The sequence below is a fragment of the Acyrthosiphon pisum genome, chromosome A1, assembly GCF_005508785.2.
Source record: "Acyrthosiphon pisum isolate AL4f chromosome A1, pea_aphid_22Mar2018_4r6ur, whole genome shotgun sequence".
Lineage (NCBI taxonomy): Eukaryota > Metazoa > Arthropoda > Insecta > Hemiptera > Aphididae > Acyrthosiphon > Acyrthosiphon pisum.
In genome coordinates this window covers 29,906,779-29,918,084 of record NC_042494.1, presented here as the reverse complement: position 1 = coordinate 29,918,084, position 11,306 = coordinate 29,906,779, and positions in this window count along the sequence as shown.

The following is an 11,306-nucleotide window of genomic DNA, read 5'->3' as shown; positions in this document are numbered from 1 at the left end:
AATAGGTCAATTCACTCTAAAATCAAAAATGACAGTACCCTATTGAAACTAGCAAACGAAAATTTGCTATAACGTACGTGTGTAAGACGGAGACAACACATGCGGGTGCGACATCCTCTTAATTCGCCTCTACTATCGTTATTGGAGTTATTTAGAATGTGTTGTATTTACATAATATATTATTATTATGATTTCTATTTTAGTGGGTATATTTACTACCTATATAATATAAACTATAAAATGTAATGAATTTATAATTTAACCATATACTTGGGAGAAGGGGGAGGTGATATTGAAACACAAAAATAACATGCCGCATTTATATAAAAAAAATTATTATTTTTGGATCCTCGATTGAGTGCGTTAAAAAAAGAGACAAACCTACCCGCAATAACCACGTTCAGCGTTGCTGTATAAAAAAAACCCATTAATTACCAATTCTAACGTCCAGTACCATACTAAATATTATAAATTATTGCACAAGCGTGTAGTTTTGAATCCCGAATAGTGCCACATCTAATAGTAATAGATACCGGAAACGTTTCCGGCCACAGTTTTCAATGCTCACCCGAAGTTTTCACGGTCTACTCGTTTTGTTAACGGCTAAGTTACACGCTATATTATATTATATAGTCATCGAATAAATTTGTTCGACTTATTTGATTTTAATTCGTGTCAAATGATAACTGCGGTAGAAACGATTTAGTATATTATTTTGTTTTTTTTACTCTTATTAATGTTTTCCAATTAATAGTTATAACTATTTGCGAGTGAATAAAGTGATAAAACATTATTATAACGGTATTAAAAAATTTAAAAATGTGTGACTACTAACTATGTCAATTTGACTACACTAAAAACTTTATTTTCTTACATAGGCAGTATTAAATTTCAATACAATAACATAATGTTGGATAGGTAGTAGTTATATTATCAATGTGATCACATGATAGGTGTAGTTGTACAGGTTGTTTTCGGTTTGTGTTGTTGATGATTCGGATTGGTGAGCACGCGTCCACGAGAGTTCAGCCGGTGATGATAAAATCAATCGCTTAAATCGTAGGTATATGGTTTCGCCGCAAAGACGATACGACATAATATACCTACTTATCAATGACCACGGTTTCCGACAAATATTCCAAACGCGATTATCTGTGACGATAACAAATCAGTACGACGGTTTCCGCTTATATTATATTATTATGGACCGTTTGTTATTCTGCCTCGTGGTAGGGTAGGATTTCGATATGGACCCAAAACGTTCTCCATCACCTCTAGTCGAGGCCTAAGCAATACGGTGGAGATAAAATATAATATTAATCATCATGAAACGTTATCTTCAAAATTCACTGCGTAGTGGACCGTGCCGATAATGTTTACCGAAAACGATAATAATATTATATAAATCCAGTGTACCGGACTATTGACGCGATTTATGCCTTATGTGTTATTACGCGATACGCATATTAATAATACAAAACGACGATGACAATAATATTAATTATTATATTCACAACAACTTACTGTACAGCTGGTATCAAAATCAAATTTAGGTGCGTTAGTGTTGGTTATAAACGAAACAATTAGTATAATATTAATTATACGTGTTTCCGAAACTTAAAATTTATAAGATAATAAATAATAATAACATTTAATTACAATATTTTAATTGTTACATAATTTCGCTTTAAGTAAAAATCTGATATAACTTATATAAGTGATACTCGTAGTAGTGTAGGTTCATTACAAAATAATATAGTGTTCAATAATTATTCATCATTTTTATCCATCGTTGTCACATTGCCGTGCACAAATATTACAGCGAAGCGTGAATGAATTATCAATGAATAAGGCCAATGTTATAATATTATTATCGCTTCATCAAAAACCATATTTTGTATTCTTTTGTGTGTCGTGAGTAATCGGTGTTATCGCGGTGTCACGATCTAATTTTATTACCACTCCATTACACTTCGACACTTACACAATACAATAATATTTGGTAATGTTATGTATATCTTCGTTTGACCAAAGTCGTAAGTTTCGCGTTGTGATCAAAACGCCATTATTAAAAAACCCAGCGACGTTCGCGGGACGCCTGAGGCTATGCGATTATTTTTTTATCATTTTTGAAATCTAATTCCCCTTTGTCTCTACGTTTTTAAAACTCATTACCATAGATCCATAGTTAAAAAATATTCAACCGGCGTGCGTACATTTTTCTCTCATAACGACGTACGAGGAGACTACATAATTGACGAGAGCGATACTATAGTATATATTATACAGGGTGATTCACTATGAGTAGCCTCCACCCGTTTTTCCTTTAATAATTCAGTCGTTCAAAATGTGATTTTTTGCATTTTTAAATATACCAAACTACTTTGGGAGTGTCTTGTAGAGTTATAAACTTTTGTTTTTCAACTGTAAATTATTTAATAGGTAATTTTTCTGAAATTATTATCGTTCCATAATCAAAGATCAGACGAGTAGTTTTTGAGTTACTTAACTTTATGCTCTATGGATGAAAAGTTCATGATAATGGGTTCGGAAAATATGAGGGCTATTGGAAAATTGTAGTAAATTATATAAACCTAGGTATCAATATTTATAATGTATACAATTAATCTAAGTGTAATATTTTAAATATTTGATCCAATATTACATCTATTTTATATTTTTATAAGACCATTTTTAAGGACTATACCCATATTATAAGTATTTTGATAACTGGGAAATGATCCTTTAGAATTTTTGATTATTACATCTTCTAAGGTACTTATACATTAATATTTTCAAAATAGTTATCTAGGCACTAAATAATTTGTTGCAAGATACGGGATTGTCAATAAATTGATAAATAGAAGTGTGTATCGCCACAGTACACTCATAAATAGTACAAAAGATCTCAATAGAATTTGATAATATGGTTAGGTTAGGTAAGGCAAAATCGTATCAACATATATTTGGCGAATCATCCTGTATATATATATATATATATCCGTATATCACTGTATAATATTACGACGTGCTGCTGTCTAACCATGTGGAATGTTTTTTTTCTCAAATTCATTCCCCGAGTCAAAACCTTTCGTTCAATTAATAATAATACATAGGGTTGAGATAATAGTGAAGAAGAATATAAATTGTCAACACACGGTTAAAGTTGTATAACGTAGCTCAACGGCATGACGAGTTTCGTTTTAATTGATTTTATTTTTTACCTGGCATCATAATAATGTTATAATGAACATTTTTTTCCATAAGGGTCTGAATTTCACGGTTTTTCGTTTTTTAATTGTGCACTTTCCCTCTAAGAATTCAGCACGAGGGGCATAATAATTTAACGTACGGTAGTGCAGGGCAAAAAGTGACGCGAACAGACTAATGTTTTTTAAATGTTCTCTACCGGAAAATGGAACGATAAAAAAAGTACTGTAAGATTAGACATTTGAAAAAAAACTTACTCTTATGTCGTTTAACGGGTCATCATATATAGATAAAATTTAACCATTGGGAAGAAAACAATAAATTGAGGGAACTCCCAAGTTGTATCCCTTATAGTAATGCTTAATGATTTTGATTCGATTGACTTTTAATGCGTAATTTAAGTAATGTATTTCCAAACGTGCTTTTATAAATTGTTATTACCATTATTGGTCTCGAAGCAAGTACACATCACTGTCTGTGCCTCACCCGAGTGCCTACCCATGTCGAATCTTACGTAGTTTGCGGGTAATGGTATAAAGTTAGCTTTAAATTGAAAAAGTAAGCACCCACCATGCGTGGAACTTTTCTGTTGTATTGGTCATTACAACACGGGTGCTTCGTTTTTATTTATTTATCAAATCCCACGCGATTATTTAAACATATTATACACAATAGGTAGGTACTTAAAATGCATACGAAAATATAACCGTATATGACTATTACACGGTAGTTAGACTGTTCGATGCAGTCGAGTAGTACGCTCGTCATTGGTATACCAGCTATTATTTCCATCCCTATATATACGTTTTGAAATAAATTTGGTACGAGATTACTTGAGAAATAATAATATAAGCCAGATAAATGTCAGAGGATGAACGTTGTTGTGAAAATAAAACCGTATCTGTTCAAATTTTAAATGAAAAATGTAGGCAGCTCAATCTAAAAATCAAAATAAAATATGATACTGTACAATAAATTAACAAGAGAAGACGATAAAACCACCATCACAGTAAAACTGTATAGTTTTTAATTTTTTTTTTTAACGCTTAAAACAAAAATTCATCATATTTCCACCGTGACATTATAAGTTCGCTATAAGAAAATCGCTCTGTATGATAGTTGATAAGTTATCAAGTGATAGCAACCACTTTACGATAATACGATTCCATATTTTGCAAAACAACGCTGAACTATAAAAAACTGCAAATAAATATATCTTCCCCAAATACCTTAATTAAAGTACGTAACTATTAGGTATCAGAAGTTTTAACTAGATTTACACCAATTACCGAAAAAAAGGCGGACAAACGTATATTGCGCCCAACGACGAAAGAAAATTGTAAATTGCACACAATTCGTTTCTGGTGTACATTTGTATGTAATAAATTGCGCTCAATACATTTCAGGAAAAAATATATCTATGTTGTACTTTGCGAAAACTATTTTTAAGTAATATACTTTATGTAATAGTCATTTAGCGTTACCCAGAGGATACCAAGAAGAGGTAGCTATCACTGTCATCCAAAAATTGTTTTCTGGTTTGGTCAAAATGAAAATTTCAAAACTGTTTAATCAAATAATATGGGTGGATTAAGTGAATAAAAAAATTTATATATTTGATAAATTATGTAATAGACAATTAGTATAGAATAAATAATAATAGTAATAGCTAGTATAATAATTGTTATACTCTAATAACCCCATAGCAACGCGACATCTTTAAGATAGATAACAATGAATTCGAGGTCACTATTGTAGATAGTACGCTACGGGCGCAATTTACTATATATTTTCACTGTGGCCGTGATTATTTACAATCATCGAAAAAATAGCAAATACCTACAAAATCGGAACTCGATGATAACACTCGTACATTGCGCGTATCGGGAAAACGTAAAACCCAAATATAGTGTACTCGAATGTTGCTGCTGATCCCATTCGAAGCTAATGCTCGCGCGTGTAATATCCTCGTAAAAACTGCACGCGATACATTTTTAGAGCAATTATTATCGAAAACCGCTCGGACATTTCGGTGGACTTAATGACGCGTGTACTGGCTGCTATAAATACAGGGCGACGGTATTGGAGAGTGTTATTTACTGCCATTGTGTCCCGTTTTATTGTTTTACCGCCAGTTTTTTTTTTTTTTTTTTTTGAAAAATTGCCCGCATCGTCCGTCACACGGCTCATAAAATTTGACCTGGAAAATGTATAGTACCTAATAACAACAATAATAATAAAGTAGAATTGGGCGAGCGCAACACACACGCACACTTTCACTAGTATTCCAAACTACAATATTTGAGAAATCTAAACATTTTTTTTTTTTTTGAAGATTTAATTATATTTTAAGCTTACTGCAGCATTGGTCGTTGCTGCAGTAATCTCAAAATCGTCTCTTATGATATCGTATATTTTTAAATAACAATTTTGAAACATGAATTTCAATTTAGGACCAAGAATACACATTGTTGATGTAAAAGTAGGTAAACTAAAATAAATGTACACAAAAAAACTCCAACAATACAAAATATATTGAAATATACAATGCGAATAGAGGTTCGCATAGTTGTAATTTTAAATTTGGTTTCCTAAATTTAAAAGCGTGACATTAGTGGATAATATAGTGGACTGTAAATAGTTATATTTTTAATTTTACTTTAATTATAAATAAATAATACATAATACAATTATATATACACACCGAGACAATTAAAATAAAATATAAATATTTGCAGTCCACTATATTGTTTTTTGTTTAATTCATATGAAAACAAACACACAAATCTACACGTGTAATGGGTCAAACAATGTCTCGTTGGAGTTTTGTCGAAAACAATGCAGAAGACAAGGACGATATTGAAAAATAAAACCAAACGTCAACCTATATATGGCTTAATATGCACTTGGCATTATTCCACCATCGCATTCACCTCTCGAAGTAAATAAAACGTGCCAACGTGCCATGGCTTTTTTTTATGCCAGTATTGTGTGTGTGTGTGACCGCTTATTCCAAACAAAAAATCCGTTTAACGGTCGCCCATTGGCGTTCACCACCGATTCTTCTATATGACGACCCTAACCATGGTAACGTTTTATTTTTTTTTTCAATCATGATAACCATGATTTTAGCTCTCGCCCTCGACGTAAAAGTTCTCTCGTGACGTTAATCATAATATATCGTCTTTTCAACTTACACTATTATTCGATCATTTGACGTGCGTCCAGCAAACCAGTGTACGAACTAAGCCGAATTCTCATACTCCAATCATATGAACATTTTGAAAAAAAAATCGTACAAGGATTAAAATATTATAAACTACAAAACATCAAATACAGAACTTATTTTTTTAACTTCTAAAAATAGTTTGATATACGTAAAATATTTTAGTGTTAGAATGGCGTTTATCTTTTGATAGTCATCCATAATTTAATCTTTTGTTGGATGTTTTCGTCGTATACCTACGTGTAGTTTTTATTGATAATTATATTCAAATTGTAATATAAATGTTATAGTACGTAAGCAAAAATATTATGTCCATACAATGTCAATAACTCTGGATAACAATTTATAGAATCAATATTTGATTTTTTTATCCTATTATGTCCATACTACTTATTTCAAGTACAAAAAGATTATTGAAAATAACACAAACAAACATAAATACAATGAAGATGACTTTAAAAACAGAATAAGATTTTTTTTAAATATTATTATTTTTTAATTATCAACCATATGCATATATATTATACATATATTCTATATATTATATATATATTTTTTTTACTTCACAAATAAATTAATATCTACGAATGAAATATTATCGTCAAAGTAAAATTATTATTTATCGCTTATCAAGGGACAAAAAATATACACCTTCATTTTTACGTGTTGAGAGAAAACAATTTCCTCTGAACATCTATGATAAAAAAAAAACTTATTATATTATAATAAATAAAAATAATGGTTTTTACTTGAATGTGAAGAATATTAAAAAAGTGCCAAAATTGCTTACTGTTTTTGCATAGAAATGTCTGTATAAGTGTTTTATTTCTGTCACTGACTATATTATAAAATATAACATAATATAATTTTATTTGATGAAAATAGATCTTAATATATAAATTATATATTATTATTATTATGTTTAGAATACAAATAAATATATGTAACTTAACTGTAGATTTTTTTATGAAATACTTTATTTCAATTTTGTATTTTTAATTGTAGAATTAGATTAATTTTAAGGATGAAAAGCGGTTGCCGGACCACAGTAATATTAAGCTCTATTATGAGGATAAAAGAGAGAAAATAATTTTTTTAAATTAAAATATACTTAATGTCTTAATTTAATATAAGTCTTTATTTTAATAGATATTACTAATTAGCATTAGAATTGTATGATAATTTATTTATAATATTAAGAATAAGTTTACGAAAATTAATTATAACAACTATACTATATTCAGAATGTGTTAATGAATATTATGTTTAAAACATGTAATTCGTTGTACCTATTAGTAACCTTTCTTTCACCAACACTGTTTATTTATTGTAAAATAAATATATTTCTAGAAGAATCAAATGTAATAGAATCTTATTTATATTAACGATATATCAATAAAATAAATGTATTATTTCTTTAAATTTGAATTTGAATATTTTTTTAAGCCATAATGGTTGTATCTTTAAAACAAACTTATTATATTATAATCAAATACTTCGTTTTGACGGTTAGTTGATATAAAATTGACGGATTACGTACAATCGATGTGTAAAAATAATGGTATAACTTATGACTGAACACTAACAGATTATTATTATATTATTGTACACGAGTAATTGTGTAATACCTAATACCTGAATAAAAGTATTTAACTGTTTTAAAATTTAAAAAAAAAAGTGAAAACATGCGTAGATAATAACGACACGACGCATTTAAAAATAGTAAGTACGTTTAACCAACATGGAATGGAAAGAGTTCGAAAGTTTTTTTTTCAATGTGCGTTGATTAAAAACAGTTGAGTACCTACCCATTACATATTATACATAATGTTTATAATGTATACTGTAAAACGACTACTAAACAGTCGAATACCAAAAAAAAAAAAACCAACTGCGGTCATCGACTACAACAATTATTATTGTCTGGGTATTCTGCGCCCGAAACCATTAGCGACCTAAATTATAAATTCCCATTAAAGACCACGCCCACCGCCGTTTGTATTATTATTATCGCACTACTCAGCAGGCAGGTCAGATGGTCAACAATTAATGAGCTGTACATTCTATAGCTTTATAATATTATAGTAAGTTTGCGTAAAATAATACGTTAGCATGTACCGTATCCTACTACAAGTCCGCGTGTGTGTGTTTGTGTGTGTGTGTATCTATATATCTATCCATCTTCGTTTTACCGAACCCGGGCGCAACAAAGTTTACGGTCGGATTATAGAAACATCTTATACAGTCACTTCGTCGCCACCGCCGATGCCGTTTTATATAGTAATTTACTCGATTGGCTTTTGTTTGTTTTCGGGCTGTGTGGCGTTTGCACACATATCAACCGGGCGGGTGAAGGCACTCCGAAGGCCGCCGACTCTATGAAATTAATACACGGCATGTTTGACCTACAAGTGCACACTGCACCGCGGCCACCGATCGAATTACATCAGTTATAGCTTCTCCGTGCAGTGATAATAATAAAGTCACGAGAACTTTGGGCTTTAGAGAACAATGCACATTATATAGACTGCACTTTGGCGCAGTTTAAAGTTTTATCGTCTCCCATTCGTATAGATCGCCAAAGCACCTTTAGGCTCACAGCATCATTGTCCGTCCGGGAAACGTTCTAACGGAAGGGAATAAAATATATAAAATCATCGCGTCGTCCACGTCTGGCGTTTGTGTAGGATTGGGGAGTTATATTATTAACGACACGCCTATTTTACAGTTTGAAAACTATCGTGTACGTGACTTTTCACCGTGTTATTGGTATTTCATAGTGTTAATGTGTACGTGTTATTTTGAATATCATGAGTTTTCTAGGACTCTAGTGTCTGTAACAATTGAATTCTAGTTACGTCCACGCACTTGTGTATTTCTTAGTTTTGATTTTTTTTTTTTTTTAAATAAGATTTCGAAGCAGAAGAATAAACTATAAAGTACTCAATAAAACCCACAGGATTCAACGGTGTTTCCACGATAGTAGGTAAAACATTATAAACCCATACTCGCCTGTTATGATATAAAACATAATATATAACATTACGGCGATGCTCTATATAGATCGCACGACGCTCACTGAAAACTGCAGGCCAAATCGGAGCATCTGCACACGCTTGTTTTGTAGGTCGTCAAAATATGACAAGGACGTAGCGAAATTGCCTATTCATGACGCCGTCTTACGCGACGATATTCATAGATTATTATAATAGATAGTAATAATATTATAGTGCATAGCCGTATTCTAATACGCGTAACTATAATATAATAGTTCCTTCTACATTGTATGGGTTATTGCATATTGCGCACCATCGATGTTCTCCATTGTGTGCATCGTATGTTTGCGAAAATATTATGCAGCTGCACGAGACGGTGATAATATAATATAATATAATATTGTACCTATACTATGACGATAAAAAAAAAAAATTATTGCACCTTTTATGTACCGTAGGTAACAAAAGTGTAACAAATAATTATATATATGTATACATTATACATGTATTATATTATGTGCGGAAGGTGAAATGTACTCCACATAAAAACCGCATACATTGTGCGTGCGCAGATAACGGTTCCGGTCGTTGGGAAATAAGAAAAACATCGGTCGACGATGACGTATAAACGGTATACAATAATGCGCGCGTGACTAACACACAATGCACCGCCCTAGGAGCCGGGCTTTGCGTGGTAAGATTGATGACGCGTCGGTTTGACAGACCTTTTCGCGTAGGATCCGTGGCGGAGAGTTCGTGTGGGTGGGGTGTGTGTGTGTGTGTGTGCGTGGGTAGCAAGGGGGCTAAGGAAAACCGCCGGCCCACGATCGGAACTATGTCCTCCCATCCCTCTCGCCACCAATATCTCCCCTCACACCACAACTATTCCTCCCCCCACAAGACGGATCGCAAGTGTGCTATAACTACACGTCGTGGTGATATTTTCATCCGGTGGCGACAATCGCGTATGGTATATTTGATCCAGTTTCTTATCCATGCCTAGCATTTCCGGTACAGGAAGTGATGTGCTTCTCCATTCCCACATAATTATTACATTCGTACACGTGACCGGCAGTCGTCTGATATATTAGGTCTGAATAATAGATTTTAGTAACGTAAAATTCGTCCTACAACTTACGCACGTCACATAAACGAATGGTTACGATCATTTTACACGCAGGTATACTCAAACTTGACGTAGGTACACTAAATGATATGTGAACTGCAATATAATAAATATTCGCCCATGAGCTTTCAACATAAATAAAACACGTACATTTATATTATCAATAAATATAAATAATGATTTACGCGCAGTAAATATATTATAATAATCATTCGGTATTGTATTGAAAGTTGTTTTATTTCTCAAATTCTTATATTATGAGTCCCATCAGTTACATGTTTGAACAATTTATAAGCTTATAAAAGATGGTAATAAATAAAAATAAAATATGACACGGGATAATAAAAATAGAGTGAAGAGGCCTCCCAGTGGAAGTTTTTCACTGTGGGTATTGAAACCAACATAGGTTTGTTTGGTTTGACTCAATTTTACCTACGCTTAAAATGGCCTGCATTGTTTCGACGGTCTACAAACTATTGTATACGTATATAATATATAATATACCTACCAATTATTAGTAAAAAAAAAGTATCGTACATTTTAACTTCCACATGATATGACAACCAATTAATAAATAAGTAATAATTGTTATAAAATAAATTCTTAAAAGTAAAAACTCTCAATTATTTAAATAATTTTTAAATATTTATGTTTGTAAGTGTATTTATCTTCCACATATTTTAATTTTCAATACTTTAAACTTCAAGATCCAAATGGGTTTTCCCATTGTGTCATGGAGGGGGGGTCT